Here is a 21,205-nt window from a genome sequence, read left to right on the forward strand (position 1 = left end):
AATTGCATAAAATTCCAAGTCCCAGATTTCCCTTCCCAGTGTTTCAGTCTCTACACATTTTTGCCATTCCAAGTGTTACCACAGTTCTCAACTCATGTAATCTAGGTTTAGGGGATTTTAATCTAGTAAAAGGATGCAAGTGAAATGTCAATAGTAAATGCTAAATTCTTATTATCCATTGCTCTGTTTACTTGTAAATGACAGTAACACACTCTAGAAATTTCAGCTGAAAATTAATTCATTAAAGTATACTGTGGACACTGCCAAGTACAGCAACTACAAGTTTAGGACTGCAGCGTGGAGATGTATGTCATAGCTGTTGGGCACAGGCAGCAGAACTCTCACTCCTGCTGAATACCAAGGAATAAGATTGCTACATCATAAAGTAAGTGTATAACTTTCTAAAACACTGATAAACCATTTTCCAAAGCTCTGCGCAATTTCACAATCCCACCAGAAACAGAGGAGAATTTCACGCTCTCTGTACCTTCACCAGCATTTAGCAATGTCAATTTCTTTTTTTTTTATTTTATTATTTTAATAGGATTTTAGAGATATCCCATGGTGGCTTAATTTTCATTTCTTCAATAATATTGCTGTCAAGAATATGTTTCATGTATTCATTTTCCACATGTAAATTTTTTTCTTCTGGTAAAGTGGCCAGATCATTTGGCACTTTTTCTATTCAGTTGTTAGTTTACATATTAATGTTTGGAGAGTTCATTTCATATTCTAGATACAAGAACTCCATCGGATACATAATTTGAAAATGTTCCCCACCTGTGACTTTTATTTTATCTTAATAGTATTCATTAGAGACCAGAAGTTCCTAAATTTGATATCCAACTTTTCTACCTTTTTTTTTTTTTTTATGGATCATGCTTTTGGTGTCATATCTAGAAATTTTTGCCTAATATAAGATTGCAAAAATTTCTCCCCTACTTTTTCTTCAAGATTTATAGTTTAGTGTTTTATAATTAGATCTAATTTCTGAATTAATCTTTGTATAAAGTGCATGGCATGGGTTGAAGTTCACTCACTTACCTATTTAGGTATTCATTCATTCATTTATTCATTTAATACAGGGATGACAATAGTTCTAGGACCATTTGATGAAAAGACTATCCTTTCTCTATTTAATTGCCTTGTACTTTAAAAAGAAAAAAAAATCAATTGACTGTGTATCTGCAGTTCTGTTTCTGTACCTTGTACTTCACTTCACTGATGTCTCTGTCTTTCTTTTCACCACTACCACTACAGTACAGTGTGTTACTATAGTTTGATAATAAGTTTTGAAATCAATGAACCTGAGTCTTCCAAATTTGTTCTTCTTTTTTAAAATTGTTGAATTCTAGTTCCTATGACCTTTCGTATAATTTTTTGGATCAGTTTGCCATTTTGTATGGGAATATTTCTGCAAATTTGATTGGGATTACATGGAAACTATAACTTGGGAGAATTTTTACAATATTGCGTCTTTCCCTAGATGTATGCATACATGGCTATATCAGAGTTTGTATATTCATTAGTTGAGGACATTTGAGTTATTTTTAATTATAAATAAAGCTGCAATAAATATTTGCATATAGGATTTTATTTTTATTTTCCTGGGCATTCAGAAGGCTTTTTCATCAAAGATCTATGTCCTTTATTTCTGTTAGATTTTCTTTGGTTATTTCTTGGATCAATCTCATTCTACATTTTTCACTGTTCTTTCTTCTCAGAATAATTGGTAATGAGTTGGAACTCCTGAATTAACTCCTAGGTTTGTTTATTCATTCCCAATGTCACTTTCATTATCTTTTACATTTACTTTCAGAAAGACTGACTTAATTTTGTTTTTCAAACTTTCTATTAAAATGTATACATTTTAGGACTTCTGAGGAAGATGGGAGAGTAGACAGATCCTAAGCTCACTTGGTCCATGGATATAACTAGATAACATCCACAGCAGTGCAAATAACCCATTAAACAACCTGAAGACTGGCAGAACAGACTCTCTACAACAAACTATAGAGAAGAGGCCACATCAAAAAGGGTAAGCAGGACAGAGGTGAGCCTTCAGGAACTAACTGGAGCTGTGGGACTATCCATAGGAGGTTTGCAGACACAGAGAGGGGAGAAAGACCTCACACCAAGCACCTCAGGCAAGACTAATCCCCATAGCATTTGGCTTTGAAACCAGAGGGGCCTAATTTTGCAAGTTCTTACAATCAGTAAGGCTTAATAACTGGAACTTTAAAAATCAGTTGGCTTAGCTGTCCAGAGGCTGGAGAGTGATAGGAATCTGAGTCTCTGCCCTTAAAGAGACAGTAAAATAAATAGCCCTATCAAGATACAGGACAACAGTTTGACAAACAGTTTGACAAACACCTAGGATATATAGGAAGATTTATTTACTAATCTCAGAGCATGTCTTGGAGAAGCAAGGATCTTTAGGATACTTCTCCAGGAATAAAGGAATTGGTCAATTCTATATCCCTCCTCCACCTCCCAACCTAGACACAGGGACAAGCTCACCGTCAATACTTTCCATCTAAATTGCTAACAGCATGCTCTGCCCCTCCAACATAGCAAGCCTCCATAAGGGGGACTGTAGGTCCCCTGCCACAGCAGATCAGCATGAACTTTACAGGTACCCTGCAACAAGATCCTAATCCCCCCAGTGTAGTGCAGACTCACCCCTCCATCCCTGTAGCAGGGGTTTTCTAAAGCAATTCCAGATATCCTCCCACAATAAACCTGCACAAATCTACTAACACCACATGCCCTACCCCTGCACTGTCCAGTGGACCTGTCCCCTCCAATACGTCCTTGGCCAAAGCCCATTCAAATTGGTGTCATAAGCCTGGCAGTGTGCAAGAAGCCCTGAAGGAGTCAGCCCCACACCAAAGTGACTCTTGCCCCAGGGAGAGGGGAAGATAACCACACACACCAGTCCAACTGTGGCCCAGGCAGTGGTCTGGGGGAAGACATCTGGCCTGACTATAGGCCCTGCCCACCAACAAAAACTTCTCAAGAGATAACACAGGGAGAAAAACATGTAGTACAGTGCTACTAGATCTCTGATAAACATCTGGTCTGATTCAACTCATGGCCAAAGTATCCTCAGACTGGCCAACTAACAACATAGGCACTAAATTTTAATCACAACATATAGAGAGAGCTATTGCAGATAACTAGACTGAAGGCAAACACATGTCAGACATAACAGCAAGCTGTACACATCACACATATAGGACACCCCTGAAGCACCAGGATGAACAGGGCACTATAGCACCTCTTCTTCATAAGGTCACCACTTTCAAAAGCAAGAGATATGGCTGACTTTTCTAATACATAGAAACAGACACAGAGAGTTAGACACAATGAGAAGACAGAGGAATATGTTCCAAATCAAATAAAAGGACAAAATCACAGAAAGACAGTTAAATGAAATGGAGAAGTGTAATATGCCTGATACAGAATTTAAATTAATGGTCATAAAGGGCTGAAGAAAAGAGGGGAAGACTTCAGTGAGACCCCCAAAAAGAGACAGAAAATGTAAAAAAGAACAACTCAGAGATAAATTACTCAAATTAAAAATATACTAAATGGAAATAAATAGTAGACTAGAGGAAGCAGAAGAACAGATAGGTGACATGGAGGACAAAGTAATGGAAAACCGTCAAGCTGAACAAGAAGAAGAAAAAAAAAATGAAAATGAAAATAGACCTCGGTAACTCAGTGACACCATCAAGTGTAATAACATTTGCATTATAGGGTTCCCAGAAGGAAAAGAGAGAGAAAGGGGGAAAGAAAATGTATTTGAAAAAGTAATAGGGATCCCTGGGTGGCTCAGTGGTTTAGAGCCTGCCTTTGGCCCAGGGCATGATCCTGGAGTTCCAGGATCAAGTCCCATGTCGGGCTTCCTGCATGGGGCCTGCTTCTCCCTCTGCCTGTGTCTCTGTCTCTGTGTGTTTGTGTCTCTTGTGAATAAATAAATAAAAACTTAAAAAAAAAAAGAAAAAGTAATTAGCTGAAAACTTCCTGAATCTGGAGAATGAAACAGTAATTTACATCCAGGAGGCACAAACAGCCCTCGACAAAATCAACCTAAGGAAGTCCACATCAAGCCACACAATAATTAAAATGGCAAAATGTAGGGATAAAGAGAGATTTTTTTAAGAGCAACAAGGGAAAACAGTTACATAAAAGGGAAGCCCCATACTGCCATCAGCTGAGTTTTTAGCAGTAACTTTGAAGGCCAGAGGAGTGGTATGACATATTTGAAGTCATATTTGCTGAAAAACAAACAAACCAATTCTACAACCAAGAATAGACTAACAAGGGTATCACTCAGAATAGGAAGACAAATAGTCTCTGAAACAAGGTTAAAGGAATTCAACACCCCTAAACCAGTCCTATAAGAAATGTGAAAAGGGACTCTGCAAATAGAAAGGAGACACCATTAGTATAAGTAGGAAAAATCAAAAGCACAAAAGCAAGAAATTAAGTGTATAGATAAAAATCAGTCAAGGGATTCACAAAATAAAAGGATATAAAGTATGACACCATATACCTAAAACATCATGGGGGAGAGGAGAATGGAATGGGAGAAGATATTTGGAAATGACATATTCAATTAAAGGTTAGTATCCAAAATATATAAAGAACTGATACAACTCAACACCAAAAAAAAAAAAAAAGAAAAAATCCAATGAAAAAATGGGCAGAAGACATGAGCAGACATCTCTCCAAAGACATACAGATGGCCAACAGACATGTGAAAAGATGCTCAACATCACTTATCACTAGGGAAATGCAAATCAAAACCACAATGAGCTATCACCTCACATCTCAGAATGGCTAAAATCAAAAACACAAGAAGCAAGTGTTGCCAAGGTTATGGAGAAAAAGAACCCTTGTACACTGTTGGTGGGAATGCAAACTGATGTAGCTATTATAGAAAACAGTATGGAAGTACCTGAAAAAATTAAAAACAGAACTATCCTATGATCCAATAATTCCACTACTGGGTATTTACCCTAAGAGAAAAAAATACTAATTCAAGAAGATATATGCACACATATGTTTATTTTTTTTTTTTTTCACACATATGTTTATTGCAGCATTACTTACAATGTCCAAATTATGGAAGCAGTCCAAGTGTTCATTGATAGATGACTGGATGAAGAAGTTGTGGTATACATATATAGAAATAGATATACAGATATAGATATACATACATAAATATATCTATAGATAGAAATGCATATATAATGGAACATTAGCCACAAAAAAATGAAATCTTGCCATTTGCAACAACATGGATAAAGCTAGAGTATAATGAATGCTCAGTGAAATAAGCCAGTCAGAGAAAGACAAGTATCATATGACTTCACTCATATGTGGAATTTAGGAAGCAAAACAAACAAAGGAAAAAAGAGACAAACCAAGAAACAGATTCTAAAGTATAGAGGATAAACTGATGGTGGCCAGAAGGGAGGTGGGTGCGGGTATGGGTAAGACAGGTGAAAGGCATTAAGAGTACACTTCTCATGATAAGCACTGAACAATGTATAGAATTGTTGAATCACTATATTGTACATCTGAAACTAATATTAGATACCACTGTATCTATATTGGAATTAAAAAATTATTAATGTATACTTTTTAGTGTTATTTTAATTTAAACAAACTTCTTCATTATCTATTTGTTTCTTTTTAAAATATAGTATCTTAGGGGGCACGTGTGTGGTTCAGTCAGTTGAGCAGCTGACTGGCTCTTGATTTCAGCTCAGGTCATGATCTCAGGGTCCTGGAAAGGAGGCCTGCATCAGGCTCCCCACTCAGCAGGGTGTCTGCTTAAGGATTCTCTCCCTCTCCTGCTCCCTCTCCCTCCACTTCTGTTCTCTCTCTAAAATAAATAAGTAAATCTTTAAAAATAAATAAATATAGTATCTTAGTCTTTCTTAAAGGATTCACTTCCTCCTCTTCCTGAGAATATTTCACTTGAAATTTTATTATGTTCCCTTAATTGTGTTTCTTCCTTTCCCCTTTTACAATTGGCATGTTTTAATCTCTTTTATGTTGAGACTTTCTATAAAACTCTGATGATCCTCTGTTTTTCATTAAAAAGTAAAGATACTAAAATCTAAGTGACACTCTCCATAAGGGTTAGATTTGTCAAGTAGTGAAATTCATAGATGAATACTCAATGATTTACTTGAGAAATTTGCATATGTCATTTTCTTGCAGTCTTTTTCTAGAATCAATTTGATTTTGAGAAAATGTCTCTAGTGTCCTGCATGAGGTGATCTAACTAGCTGTCACCATTCCTATTCCTGATGGCAATAAAGCACTGGAATCCTGTTCAATAAGTAGATTTTTTTTGTCCTAAGGCCTTTATTTTTCCGGAGTCTTTTGTTAGTTGGGCAGAGTCTGGAGTCGTTCTTTTTCTTTTGTTCAGAGGGCGTAGGGTTGTTGAGATAGGTAATCAAGCTTAATAAGAATTTTATCATGGATAGAGACAGAACTCTGGGAGAATATTAAAAATGGGTGAGAATAATTACCTCTTCCTAAGGGCTCAGATGAGGCTGCAAAGTGGAATCATCAGTAAATCTGGGTTTCAAAGTGAAGCAAATTGATTGAAATGTGTGGAAAGCAAAGATGGACAGAGAAAATCATTTGTAAGAAGTATCTGTACAGTATCAAGGAAGTTTGGAAGAGCATGGTCATTTTGTAGCAATTACAGGTTCAATGCTATAATGTTAGGTCAGGGTGGAAAGCCAGCTTTTCATCTGGTTTAAAGAAAATCATTTTTTTAAGTATCTAAGCCCTTTATCTTTTAAATGCTAAATTTAAATGTTTGCTTAACTCAATCTATACCAATAATTCTGTTTCATTGATTATTTATACAGCTTCTGTATAAACTATCTAGTGACATATCATTTAACAACTCTGGTCCTCAACATTCTCATCTATAAAATAGAGATAGTATCTGCCTGCATCAGTCCGGGTTTTTCATTGTGTGCAAGAAAAATAAAAATCGGTAATCCAGGCAGAAAAGGATTTTGTAAAAGGATATTAGATCTCTCTCAGAAAATGAAAAACTAAGTTTAGATATTATGCAATCATGACAAAATCCAAAATCATACTGCAGCACTTTCCCAGAGAGGCATCACTGCCACCAACAGCGGGCACAGATCTTGATACCTCTACTGCTGGTCACTGAATGCTGCTTGGAGAAGCTGCGTTGCTGCCACCTCCTACATCAGGATACATTTTGTCTGGGCCTCTGACTCTGACTGGCCCAGCCAACAGCATGTGTCCATGCCTATGTATAATGGAAAACCAAACAGTATGCAATGGCACTGTTTCATAGGTCTTTCAAAGAGACATAGACTCTGCCCTATAAGAAGCGTGGGATTCTCCAAAACATAGGAAACAGGCAAGTACTGGATAGTTAAAAAGAAAGATAAATGTCCACATAGTTGAGGCTATAAAAAGGGTTTGGAAAGATGTATAAGACATTATAATGCAAAAACCAAAACAAAAACACAACTCTAAAAATGCCTGATCTAAAAATGCCAACTCTAGGGGTACCTGGGTGGCTCAGTGGTGTCTGCCTTTGGCTCAGGTCATGATCCCAGGGTCCTGGGATGGAGTCCTACAACAGGCTCCCTACAGGGAGCCTGCTTCTCCCTCTAACTATGTCTCTGCCTCTCTCTGTGTGTCTCTCAGATTAAATAAAATCTTTTAAAAAATAAAAAATAAATAAAAATGCCAACTCTAAAAATGGCTTCAGCTCTTCAGGCTATTCACAGACTTCAGTCCTAATCACATAGACCTTCTACAGAGTTGCTTAAATACCCTAACAACATGTCAGATGGCTTCTGTGATTCAAGGGACAGTGAGAATAAGGTGAAGATTATGTCATTTTATGATGTACATTTGATATTTACTCTCCACCATTCTTATCATATTGTTTTTTGTTAGAAGCCAGTCACTAAATACAGCCAAAACTCAAGGGGAGAGTAATTAGGATTCATCAAAAGGAAGAAGTATCAGAAGTTTCAGACATGCATTAAAGCCATCACAAGATATTTTTTATTATTTCATGCAATTAGCCAAACCAATTTCTTTATATATTCTCTCTGTTCATATTCATATTACAATATGTCAGACAATCTATTCTGATTTGAAGTTAAATTATCACACACCCACCAGGGAATTTATTTTATCTGGTAGAAACCTTTCAGTGCTTAAAAAAGGAGAGAGTGTTGCACTGGATAGCATCTTATCACCAAAGAAACACATTTCAACTGTAAATGGAATATTTGTCCTTTAATTCAAACACTTGAATTGTACAGTATAAAGATTAACAGACATTGGTGCCTGGCTATCCTTATTGATGTGGTAAGAGGAAAGGGAATTTTGTAATTCTCATTTTTGTGAGGGCACAGAAATATTCTAGGGACTCAAATTTAAATGTTTTTGGTGGCCAAACGGATAATAAAAATGTGAAGACTATAGGGAGTGGTAAGGATCAGACTTCAAATTCAATTAAAAACAAACAAGCAAACAGCAATAATACCAGGCTAGCCAAAGAAAATACTTGAAGCCTTCAGTTTGACTCCCAGCTCCCAGCTTACTCTTCCTGCTGATTTTATCTGGTCTTACTTTTTTTTGGGGGGGAGGGGGGATTCTGCTTCTGAATTCATTAGTTTTGGAGCCAAAAAATGATCTTGGTCTATCTAATCCAACTTTTCCATTTCATAGACACCTGAGGAAGGGCACTTTTAACTTTCAGGACCCCCTTTTCCATAAACAATATTAAAATTATATTTTGCAAGATCAAATAAAAATTTGGAGACTTTATCCAAAACGATTTTACAAGGGACAAACTGCAATAGGGAGAATGCTTTATTTTTTATTTTAGAAACTTTTTAAGATTTTATTTATTTGAGATCTATCTCAAATAGAGCCGTAGGGGTAGGTACAGAGGGAGAAGCAGCCCACTGATCAGGGAACTGGATGCTGGGCTTAATCTCAGGACCCCAGGATCTTGACCTGAGCCAAAGGCAGATGCTGAACCGACTGAGCCACCAAGGCACCCCCGGGAGAGTGATTTAATCCCTAAATTGGCAAGCCTTTCAAAAGTTAGATGAAAAATGGGACGCCTGGGTGGCTCAGGGGTTTAGCACCTGCCTTCAGCCCAGAGTGTGATCCTGGAGTGCCGGGATTGAGTCCCACATCTGGCTCCCTGCATGGAGCCTGCTTCACTCTCTGCCTGCATCTCTGCCTCTCTGTCTCTTGGGAATAAACAAATAAAATCTTTAGAAAAAAAAGTTAGGTGAAAAAATGTCCTTTCTGTTCTAGGGAGGGATACATAATGCTTGAAAAAACAGAAAGTGAGGAAGTGGAAGTGGGACGAGCTGGAATGGCATGATCTTGCTGTGAAAATGAGAAAGTTTTATCCAGAGGTCAGTTTATTTTCAGTTAAGCAGGGTTTTATGCTGGTTCAGGCTGAGAGTAGGTCAAAGTTTAGGGCCTGGGAGAAAAAGAGAAGCCTAACCAAAGCTTGATCAAGTCAAGATAGTAGATAGTTTGTCCAGATTGGTTAGTGAGCACAAACAGTTCAGCAAATCACTTAAACTGCAAAGAATGGGAATGTGGAGGATCTGTGTCCAGCTCTGTCACAGATAAATAAGGTAAGTCTTATCGGTAAGGTAAGTCTTACAAGTCATTCGGGAAAGAAGATTCTTTGCAGTAAACCATTTCCCATTTTCTGGAAAATGGTGCCGGATCCTGGAGACCCAGGATGGAGTCCCATGTCAGGCTCCCTGCATGGAGCCTGCTTCTCTCTCTCTCTGCCTCTCATGAATAAATAAATAAAATCTTAAAAAAAAAATACATTACAAAATGATCCCCGCCAGTCTGATCACCAACTATACCTAGCACCTGCCTTCGGCCCAGGGTGCTACCACAGTTATTACAATATCATTGACTATATTCTCTACGCTGCATGTGACACACCCATGACTTATTTATTTCATAACTGGAAGTTTGTACCTCTAAATCTCCTTCATCTATTTCATTCAACACTTAATCCCTCTTTGCTCTGGTAACCAACAGTGTCCCATATCTATGAGTCTGTTTGTTTTGTTTGTTCGTTTGTTTTTTAGATTCCACATGTAAGTGAAAGCATCCAGTATTTGTCTTTGTCTGACTTATTATATACTTATATTTACTATACCACCTTTCCTGTTCCCACCTGTCCCCACCTTTATTGACTTTCAATGAAGCAGGAGAGGCCAATGCAACAAACAACTGCAGTTAGTTGTAACAAGCGTTAAGACAGAGGAATGAGGCGTCTTGGGAAGGCAGGGCAGGAACTCCTAACCAGAATGCAGGAAGTGACATTCTGGATGAACCATGAATGGGACCTAACCAGATGCAGAGGATGATGGAGGGGAGAGAACCATCTAGTCACAGGGGCTTCACACAGGAAGCCCCAGGATATCTGAAGCTTGCCCTCAAGGGAGACCTACAACTTGTGGTCTCAGGAGGCCTGACCCAACAGCCTTAGTTCTTGGGAAGCCAAGTATCAGTGAAAAGAAAGTGTGGTTAGAATCTTTCCCCGCCTGCTTCCTGGAGCCTTAGGATTCAGGACTTAGTTGCCCACAGGATTTTCATAAGTAAAATCAAATGACTGAGAATCCTCAGAAAACACAAATCGTCCCTTTCGTTTAAAACATCCAGTCAGTGGGCTCTGTTTGGCTTTGATTGAGAGTAACAAAGAAGAGAAAATCATGTTACTGGTGAACAGTATTTTGCAAAATTAATTAAAAGGAAAAGCCTGGGTAGCTCAGGGGTTGAACATCTGCCTTCAGCTCAGGTAGTGATCCCGGGGTCCTGGGATGGAATCTCACATCGAGTTCCCTGCTTCTCTGTTCTCTTTCTGTGTCTTTCATGAATAAATAGATAAAATGTTATTTAAAAAAAAAAAAAATCCAGTCAGTTGTGGTACTTGGTCCATTCACTGCAGGTTAGAACACTGGTTTCACGTGTGACTTCTGGTTTTCAATGAAACACTGAATTTTCCACACATTTTCTAGACTGTTCTACTCTCCCCTGCTGGGAGAATGTGGTCTTGAGGGGACTTCCTCTCACCCCTCCTCAAAGATCTCGCGGCTCCTGGCCCTGACGCTGCAGGGGCCCAAGGGCCATGCCCCGTGACCTACCTTGATTTATTTATTTTTTTTCCTCCTCACTTCAACCGAACTCCCTCCAGCCCTGGAAGTACAGGGCACGTCGGAGGCTGCGGGCGGGCCAGTTCCAGCCGCCGCCACGAGCGATGTGGGGAAGGGCGGCGGCACTAGCAGGCGGGAGGGAGCGCTGCGCCGGCGGGGCAGCTGCGGCCGGCGGGAGCCGGAGTGGCCGGGGGCGTGGCCGGGCCGGGGCGTGGCCGGGCCGGGGGCGTGGCCGGGCCGGGGGCGTGGTCGGAAGCGGGGCTGTCCCTCTTGCGGCCGCAAGGTTACCCGGCGCAGGCTGCCCTGACACCTGTTGCTTCATCACCCGGCGGCTCGGGGAGGTTGGGCGTCCCCTGGGCTCGGCTCAGGCTCCGCTGTCCTAGGCGGTGGGTCTCTGACTGGTTTGGGCTTGTGCTGCCGTAGGCTTCCTGCCCTGAGTCCGCGCGGCCTGAGTCTGGATACCGAGGGGCTGGCAAGAAAGGTGAGCGCGCGTAGCAGTTAGTTAGTTGCTAAAACCTCTTCTTTTGCTCCCGAGTTCTTGCACGTGGAAAATTCTCTGTTCAGACTTTTATCCAGATGGCGCATAAGCAATGACTGAAGCCACGCATCGGTTCAATTGGTCCTTTCGGGTGTGTGTGTGTGTGTGTAAGCGTGGAGGGGAGGGGGGAGAGGTTGGTGAAGGCTTCAGTATCCCTACAGGTGGTCCTGGGAGGAGGCTGCTCCCACAGACCTGTAGGAGCCCACAATTAACTACTGAGAGAGTTTCTTGGGACTCGGAAGCCGGACTCCTATGGTACAGGAGTTGGTTGGACCAAAATTTTTTTTTTTTTTTTTTTGGTACGTTAGTCCAGTATCTGGGAAAAAGAGCCGGTGGACGCGGGCCAGAGCCGGAATGACCGCTTGGAGGCTGTGGGGAGTGGGGCATCTGGAAGAAACTTCCTTGCCAGGCACCTATGGCTGAGCCTGTAATAAAAACGACGGGCACAAGTGGCAAAAACACTTGTAAAGTTGGACAAGGGGCAGGGGGAGATGTCTGCACAGACAAAACTCTGGAAAAGTCGAAGTAGTAGGCATGCTCCCTTTGGGGAGGAATGCTTCCTCGTTCCGCCCTCCTCATTCATTTATAGCATTTTTGTGTGCGTTTCTAAACAGTTAAGTAAATGCAAACAGAACGCTGTTGTACAGCAGGGTGGACTTTTTCTTCCTTCCCTTGGCAAGTTTTATTCTAAACGAGTTCAAGGTCATCTTTTGGAGATAAGGGCACCTGTTAGGAATATTTTTACCTGAAGAAGAGGTTAGAAACTTTTCCTCCTTTCATCCTTTCCCCCTCCCCATACCTACCTACAGTTCCCAGCTTCCCCACGGTGCCACCCTGTCTCCCCCAAAACACAATGTACTCACTAACTCTCTACTCTCCTTAATTCTTACCAGTTACAGACCAGGGAAGAAGAAAGCAACCACCTTTGCCATGCAAGTACTTGTGGTTAGTTTGGTCTTGTGACTTCATGTTCCTTTGCCCTCTAGATCCTTCAGTATTAAAATGCGCCAAGTGTTTTCTGTAAAGAATACAAAGGGCTGAAGGAAAAAAGGAACGGTCCCTGAGGTGATCTAGTAAAGTGATTATTATTATTTTTTCAAACCACAAAAAAATTGGGACTCTGTGTTGAGTTCTAGTAATTTTACCTCCTTTTGAGAAAGATATTGTTTAATTGTAATTATTTTATCAATAAAACTCAGCTGCTAAGCCTCTCCCTGTAATGTAGAATCTTAGGTTAAACAATCTCTACCCAATGGTGTGAATACTTTAGAAATCTCAAGTTCCAGTTTATAGAGGCTGACTGAAATAGAAGTGTATTTAGGTTATGAAATAATTTCGTGGAACCTTGAAAATAATACTAATTTACAAATATTTCAAGGTTTTGAGATTGCTGCATTCAGCTCTCTTCATGGCTTGACAGCTCACTTCTTTAGGTTATTTAACGTTACTCACAATATGTGGCATCTCTTATTAGTAATTCCATCAGTGCATTATAAAGGACATGTCTGGAACCCTGTTCTGAATGTATAGTTGTAATTTTCCAGTTGATAAGATTTTTAGATTCAGTTCTGTTCTAGAACTAAATTGGAGGCAGGAAAATGATGAGATGGAGATCAGGAATAAAAGAATCTGTTCCCTGAGTTCTAGTACCAGATCATCTCTGAAGTCCTGCCAGACCCCCCAAATTAACTCTGGGGTCGCAGCCACCTCTTAATTTAAATAAGATCATCTTTGGCCTTAAAGGACATTCAGGTCTCTGAACTCTTCTATAAAAGGCAAATCCTCTTTCCTAGAGCAAGATATCACAGTTCTAGAGGAGTATCTCCTCTGGAGTTTGCTCACATTTCCAGAAAATTTCCTAACATGCTGGGCATCGCCTTTGCCCCACTTAAGCAGTGTGGTGTAGTGGTTAAGGGCACAAGTTTTGGAGATTGAGGAATCTGTCTGTATTTCCTAGCCCTGATCTTGAGCAAGCTTCTTCTGTTCTCCAACTCTCATTTTCTTAATGTTTAGAATAAAAATAATGATAAGGCCTAGGGTCATTATGAAGAGCAAATGAAGTGATGCATATCAGAGAAGTAGCAAAGCATCTACAATTTAAAAGTCAATAAATGATGGGAACTTTTTTTCAACACTGACTTCCCCTCCTCTTTTTCTTTTAAGGAGATGAAATTTAACTTGGAAAAACATATAAAGTCCTACACATGAATTTTTAACAAGTAAGGAAGTATAGGGTGAGGGAGTTGTAATCAACTGAACCAGTCAACTTCATGGTTAATTGACTATATTTCCTGAGTCAGTGGTGAGTTGTGAGGGCCCAAAAAACTGATTTGATTTTAGGCTGCTCTAATAGAAATCAGAATGAACATCAATAGCCAAGGATATTTTGTATATCTGCCTTTTGCTCTTTGTCCAAACCACAGAGTTACTTACACTCAAGATGATCATTTACACACCGACTTGTCTGGGGGGAAAAAGGGGAAAAGAAGAACAACTCTTGAAGCCTTATCACAATCATTCATAACTGATACATTCATTCCTTGACTTCAACATTTTTTGACTTCTTGTTGTATGTAAAACTTCGTGTCAAGCAGAATGTGTAGGGAAAAAACCTTGGAGGTTTCTGCCTTCCAAGGATTCATAATATAGTTTATGTAACAGACACAGCAATTAAGTAAAGCAGAGTAATAACTGGTCTGATAAAGGTAGAAAAGGGAATGTTGGAGGAAGAGGGGTGCTAAATATCAGCCAGAGGATGCTCAAAGGAGTTAAAATTTAGCTCCACTTTGGAAGATTCCAGATTTGTACAAGTTTGCTGGGTAGAAATGCTGAGAAAGAGCTTTCTGGGCCAAAGGTCAAATCTGTTTGAAAGTACAGCAGAGAAAGCATGACAAACACAAATCATGGCACACTGTTCCCATGTTGCCCGATCCTTTCCTGGCTAGAGAAAAATGGTTTATTTTGCCTCTCTGAGCATTAGTTTGCTCCAATGTAAAATGAAAATCATATATAATTTTACACTATTGGGCACTGATTCACTCTTCAAGTCTCTTCTACAGAGTGCCTACTTTACAACTTTGTTGGCCAAGACTTAGTTACATATAGTACACGAGGCTGTTGAGGTATGGGTGATGATTAATCAATCACTACGGTTTTGTCTACCATCTCCTTCTCATGAGTACAGAAGATGCAACACTACTCTAATCTAATAGTCTTGAGGGTAGATGGGATTTATGACTTTCACGCATATTCTAAAATGCAGACCAAAAAATGTTGTAACTGCTCTTACTGTTCAGATTAATGATTAAAGTATGAAGTTCTATGTACTTCCCACTACCACTAACTACCCCAATTCCCCAACCACTGCAGGCTTTCCTTCATCACAAGCAAGGCTGTGTTGTTAGCCTAGTTTTAGGATCAGCCTCTGTAAAAGAAGTTCTGCCTTCATTGAGAATTCTTTGCTGGCAAAGGTTAGCAGTCCTACATTTACTGGATAGGATCTCAGACCACTATTAGGCCCTCCTTGAGTCTCATTGTTTCCACCTAAGTGATTGAAATGCATCTTAGCAAAAATTTATCTGGTGAGGGGATATTGAAAATTGGTTATTTATTTAAGAGTACCAAAATACAAACTGAACATTTTGAGAATAATTATAGGATTTTACCCTCTTGTGACTTTTCTTCAGTATTGTTAGCTTTAAAAATCCTTTCAAATTTGGTAGACTTTGCCTCAAAATCCAACTTGATCATGCATGAGTTATCCCTCTTGCAAACATTGTACAAATTTGCTGAACAACTGAATATCTAGAGTGAACCCATTTAGACCCTTTCCTCACATGGATTTCAAAGGAAAGACCTCAGCTGTTTCATTGCAAAACCATGCAAAGCTGGGATCCCTGGGTGGCGCAGCGGTTTGGTACCTGCCTTTGGCCCAGGGCGCGATCCTGGAGACCCGGGATCGAATCCCACATCAGGCTCCCGGTGCATGGAGCCTGCTTCTCCCTCTGCCTGTGTCTCTGCCTCTCTCTCTCTCTCTCTGTAGGACTATCATAAATAAATAAAAATTATAAAAAAAAAAAAAACATGCAAAGCAGGGAAAATTTTCACAAGCCATTTAGACAACAAAAGACAACAAAAGAATTTAACTACTTTCAGTTTCAATCATTATAGGGAAAAATAGTTGCCAGGGACAGGCCAGGCCTGTTTGCTATAGAAGGCCTACATCAGGCTACATCAGTGAGAATTAGCATTCTCACTGGGCCACACAGATTAGACCCTGAGTAAGAACTTTTTGAGGGAATTATTTTTGGTCATTCATTTAGCAAAATTACTTTAATTTCAAAAATTAATTTCAATATTTCATTATCTGTGCTGTGCATGTGGAATGCTGTGTTTGAATCAATATCCTTAGCCTCAGGTATAAAAAGAACATGTTGGAAGGCTAGTTAAAATGTGAATTTCTGGATTCTATACCTTTGAGATCCTGATGTATTACATTCATTCCAAATGCCCAGGAATCTATATTTTAATAAATTCCATGGTGCCTCTGATGCCAATGGATGCTTTTTCTTTTTTTGACCAATGTTTTTCCAACATTGGTATACATACACATTTATGTACACTCTTTAGTGAACAGTGTAATCTATCTAGGCCTTATCATTATTGTTCAAATGTCTAAACAAATCCAAACTCTAGTCCACTCCCTGCTTTTAACCAAATCAGCTTATCTTTTTGTTGTTTTCTTTTTAATTCATTAAATAGGAACTTGGATTTCTGTAAGTTTCCACTCTGTTTCTTAATTTGCTGCTTTTCTCTCTTTGGTTATGACATCCAGATTAAGAGCATCACAGAAAAAAAAATCTTTCTTTGAAGAAATGGACTGTTAGGTAAGATCTACCCAAAGTCCTATGAAATCTGTAGATTCCTTGGGGTATCAATATACCTACTTTCTTTAGTACCACCGTCTTACATTAAGAAGTACAATGGATTGGTGATTTCAAGAGTATGAAGGTGAGAAGATTTGGTTTATAGACAGCTAATTAGATACTAAGCTACCTTTTAAAACATTTTTTAAACTATGGATGTAAATTACTAGCTGAATATTTCAGTAATTGAACTTCCTTTTGAGAAGCCTTCCTGGATTCCTTCCCCAGGCAGGATTAACTTTAGCCTCCTCCATGCACTCCATATACCCAGTAAACACCACACCTCAGCCCGTCTCACTTTGTGGTGATGGAGGTTCCGTGGTCTGTCCACATGATAAGCCAGAAGTAAGGCCTTCCTCCTGGTCTCAAGTAGTGACTAGTAGGTGCTTCACAAATATTTGTTAACTGAATTAACTGCCACTTGCAAAACTACTGTCAAAACAATTCATTTATTTTTTATAACACATTTCATAATTTTGTCCTCTTTTTTTAAATGTGAAAATCTCAATGCTAAGTCTATATGTTTGTCTTTGAAAACTACAGTGTACTCAGTTGTGATCATTATTAGAAATTGAAAATAAAGTTAATAGAATTCTATTTATTTGTATTTTTATTTATGTATTTGTTTTTAGTTAGGAGAAATAGTGACTGTGATTCCTAATAACCCATCATGCCACATAGGCACACAGACACTCATTTCTCCACTTCTTGAGGTAATGAAAGGTGAGCATTTGAAGCAACATTTCATGTGCATTTTGATTTCCTTTTGAACAAAAAAATGTAAACAGGAAGAGCTTCAATGTTTTTTTTCAGTGAAATCACAGAGATAAACCAAGTCAGAGGAACTCTCTTGAATAGCTAATGTCTGTCGCCTGGAGAAAGAGAAAATTATTTTCTGCCCTCTATGTTGATGTATATAGAACATATGTTCTGAGTAGCTGCTATTTTCACTGCCTCTTTTTCCAGTTGAAGTGCAACATAAACTATTTTAATTAATATTGTGTCACCAAAAGGGATTGAAATAGCCAATTGAATTCTACCAAGATACAGTCTTTTGATGAAAACATATCTTTATTGATTGTGGATGAAAAAAAAATCATTCTTAAAATGAAATCCAGAGAAAAATCATATCCCTCAGAGAAAATTTCTGAGTGGCAGGCTGAGATTAACATCATAAAATTGAATTTGTGCTGCAAGCCTTTGATGTAATCAGCAGCTGGGAGATGGTGTTGCCCTTGCTGTGCTCCCTCTGATTGTGGTGAATTATTGTGTAGAATGAAATAAGTGTTTCTGGTGTCCCTCCTCCAAGAAATACAAACAAGGTATTACTAGGTAGTTTCTTGCTAGTTAAAATGGGTTGGATCGATTCCAGGCCTCTTGGGCTCTCATACACCCATGAACTATAGGAGTTGGGCATTTATTTATGGCCTAGGGACAGAATTTCTTGATGCCACTGGATAGTGACTTCTTTGGTCAGAACAACCCCGCAGAGCAGAGACAACAAGAGGAATCCCCGAAGGCCAGGATATATTGGAAAGTGCCATAGCTGCATGTAGGTCCAGTCTAGCCCTTGCTTGTCTTCCTCAGCTGCCTCTTGTGACATATTCTGCATTGAAATCATTGCAGTACAGAAATCTCATTGTGTACTAAGAGTTCTTTTCCAGGGCACTAGGGTTACAAGGGGCTTATATTTTGTTTGTTTTTGTATTTTTGTATCAGGTCTTCATGCTTAGAAAATATGCTTGCCCGTGCATGTACTCCCACACTTGTAATGAATAGGTTTTGCAGATTAAGCAGAGAAAATCTACTCACGTATTTACCTTCATATTAAAGAATGATTTGGCCCCATAACCACTCCTGTGGTTGAACCTAAGTTGTTTTTGTTTTGTTTTGTTTAAAAAAAAAATAGGACTGGTTTGTCTGTAAACAGAAGCCATAAACTGTAAACCATCAGTAGGTAGTGGTGCCTTTGTGTGTAAGCTCACTCTCACACCCTGTGAGAAATGAGATGGGCCTGTAGTCAGACAGATCCAGTGATGTAATCCTAGCCGAGGGATTTAGATTCACCAGGCCTCCTTTTCCTAATAATATAAATGGTGAGTGTGACAGAAAATCGACAAAAATGAGAAGACCTCCGCACTAGCTGGTGGTGATTTGCTGGCAATCTTTGCCATTCTTTAGCTTGTAGAAGTATCACCTCACTTCTGCACTCACCTTCACACCTCTCTCCCTGTGTGCATCTGTCACCAAAGGTCCTAGTGTTATGAGGATGCCAGTCTTACTGGGTCAGGGCCCTACCATATTCCATTATGACCTCATATCTTTACTTAATTATTTTCTATTTTGTTATTTTCAAAGATTTTATTTATTTATTCATGAGAAACAAGAGAGTGAGACAGAGACATAGGCAGAGGGAGAAGCAGGCTCCCTGCAAGGAGCCCGATGCAGGACTTGATCCTGGGCCCCAGATCACACCCTGAGCTGAAGGCCGATGCTCAACCGCTGAGCCACCCAGGCATCCCCACTTAATTAATTATATCTGCAATGACTCTGTTTCCAAATAAGGTCACATTCTGCAGTATTGGGAGTTAGGATTTAAACAAATAAATTTTGAGGTGGGCTCAATTCAACCCATAATAGATGGAAAGATGGTAGATTTTGTTCTACTTTGACAATTTAGTAGCTTTGGAGTTTTACCTTCATTTTTCCTGCTTAATTCACTTACTAGATAGAATTTACTGTAAATTATGAATAATAAAATGAAGGATTATAAATGACAAAGATTTTGCTTTTCATTCTCCTGTTTACTTAGCACGATTTATGTGCAGATTTTGTGGTTGGAAAAAGCCTTTTAATAATAGCGGCTAACATCTATTGAATGCTTACAATGAAATGTAATGATTTCCATGGATTATCCTTATTAGATTGATATTATTACATATTTACATTTTACTGATTAGGAATCCAATACACAGTTGTAAAATAACCTACCTAAAGACATACAGTAGTAGGGTTGGCATTCCAATCCAGGCAAATTCCATGGCCTCAACACTGGGTACATGCTGTATCCTTAGTTTTATTACAACCAAATAAGGTAGATATTATGCCCATTTCATGGATGAAGAAAGTTTAAAGTAACTAAGAACTTACCCAGGTCACAAAAACAGCAAGTGTATAAGATTTAGGACTTGAAGTCAGGTGTTATCTCCCTGGAGAAATGCTTCCCATGTTTCATTTCAAGTTCTACTTATATTTCCTCCACAAACACACTTACCATTTACCTTACATAACACTCATTATGCCATTGGTGTTACCAAGCATACCTGTGTTCTTAGACACCATTGAGCATCTTGAGGTATGTGACTTTTTCTTTCTTGTCTATATCCCTAGAATCTTACATAGGCTCTCACACATAGCAGACACTCAATAAATATCTGTTAAAAAAATGTATATTAAGTAAAGGCAAAGAGGCCAAGAAAAGAGGAAACCAGTTGAGAATATACAAAACAAGGGTTAATGAAAGGAGTAACTGCGGTGACAGAAGATAAAATTTGGCAAAGGGGGGGATCCCTGGGTGGCTCAGTGGTTTAGCACCTGCCTTTGGCCCAGGACGCGGTCCTGGGGTCCCAGGATCAAGTCCCACGTCGGGCTCCTGGCATGGAGCCTGCTTCTCCCTCCTCCTGTGTCTCTGCCTCTCTCTCTCTCTGCGTCTATCATAAATAAATAAATAAATAAATCTTTAAAAAAAAATTTGGCAAAGGGATAAAAGTGTTATTATAGGAGATTAGTTTGAGTATCTTAGAAAAGTAAAGCTAAACTAAGGAAAAGATGCAAGATGTTAACATGATGAGAAGAAGCTCATGTTTAAGTGCCTTGATTTTCTTGGTTAATTGGAAGAAAAGATCAAGCCCAGAGTATTTGGGGTATAAACAGTTGCCTGGGTTGGGGTGAGGTTTTGAATGAGTAGAAGAAAAAAAACTACAGGATGGTAATGGATAGGAGACATATTTTCCAATATGATTTTAGGTAGTACATGGCAAACATTTGTGTTCAGACAAGTATTTATTTTAATTTGCATTTGGGGAAAAAAATCTAACCAGCACATCAAGTTCCTTGATTTTATGGATATTAATGATAAAAAAATCATTTTAAAGGGGATTCTTAAATCACTTGATTTATTCTTAAATAAGTCAGTTTGATACTAAAAGTGAAGTGAATTAAAAGAAATATTAGCCAAGCAGCTTCACACAAAAAGAAAACAAACAAACAAACAGATTTAGGATTGGAAATAGGTTTTCAGAATTCATACACTTGCAAATTATTCTATCTAACAGCAGGAATATTTAGTTAAAATTAATCATAGGATGACTCAGTGGTAAATACTTTGAGGTCAGGACTATGTTTTCCTATTCTTTGTGTTCTCTGCAGCCCAAACCATCACTTGAATCTATTTGGTTCTCAATAAATATTTGTTGAATTTATTTAAGAATAGGCTAGTACAGTGT

General features: G+C 38.9%; 1 protein-coding gene across 2 annotated transcripts in view; it reads left to right on the forward strand.

The window, feature by feature from the left end:
* Positions 1-11,483: 11,483 nt before the first annotated feature.
* WDR72 (WD repeat domain 72) overlaps positions 11,484-21,205 on the forward strand; it is a 230,245-nt gene continuing 220,523 nt past the window's right edge. Inside the window, exon 1 of one of the 2 annotated variants that reach the window (XM_041746685.1) lies at positions 11,484-11,718. The gene's annotated coding sequence lies outside the window, so the exon portion shown is untranslated. The remainder of the gene's footprint in view (positions 11,719-21,205) is intronic. The other variant, XM_041746684.1, reaches the window with a different exon arrangement.

The sequence above is a fragment of the Vulpes lagopus genome, chromosome 2 (genome assembly GCF_018345385.1).
Source record: "Vulpes lagopus strain Blue_001 chromosome 2, ASM1834538v1, whole genome shotgun sequence".
NCBI classification, from domain to species: domain Eukaryota; kingdom Metazoa; phylum Chordata; class Mammalia; order Carnivora; family Canidae; genus Vulpes; species Vulpes lagopus.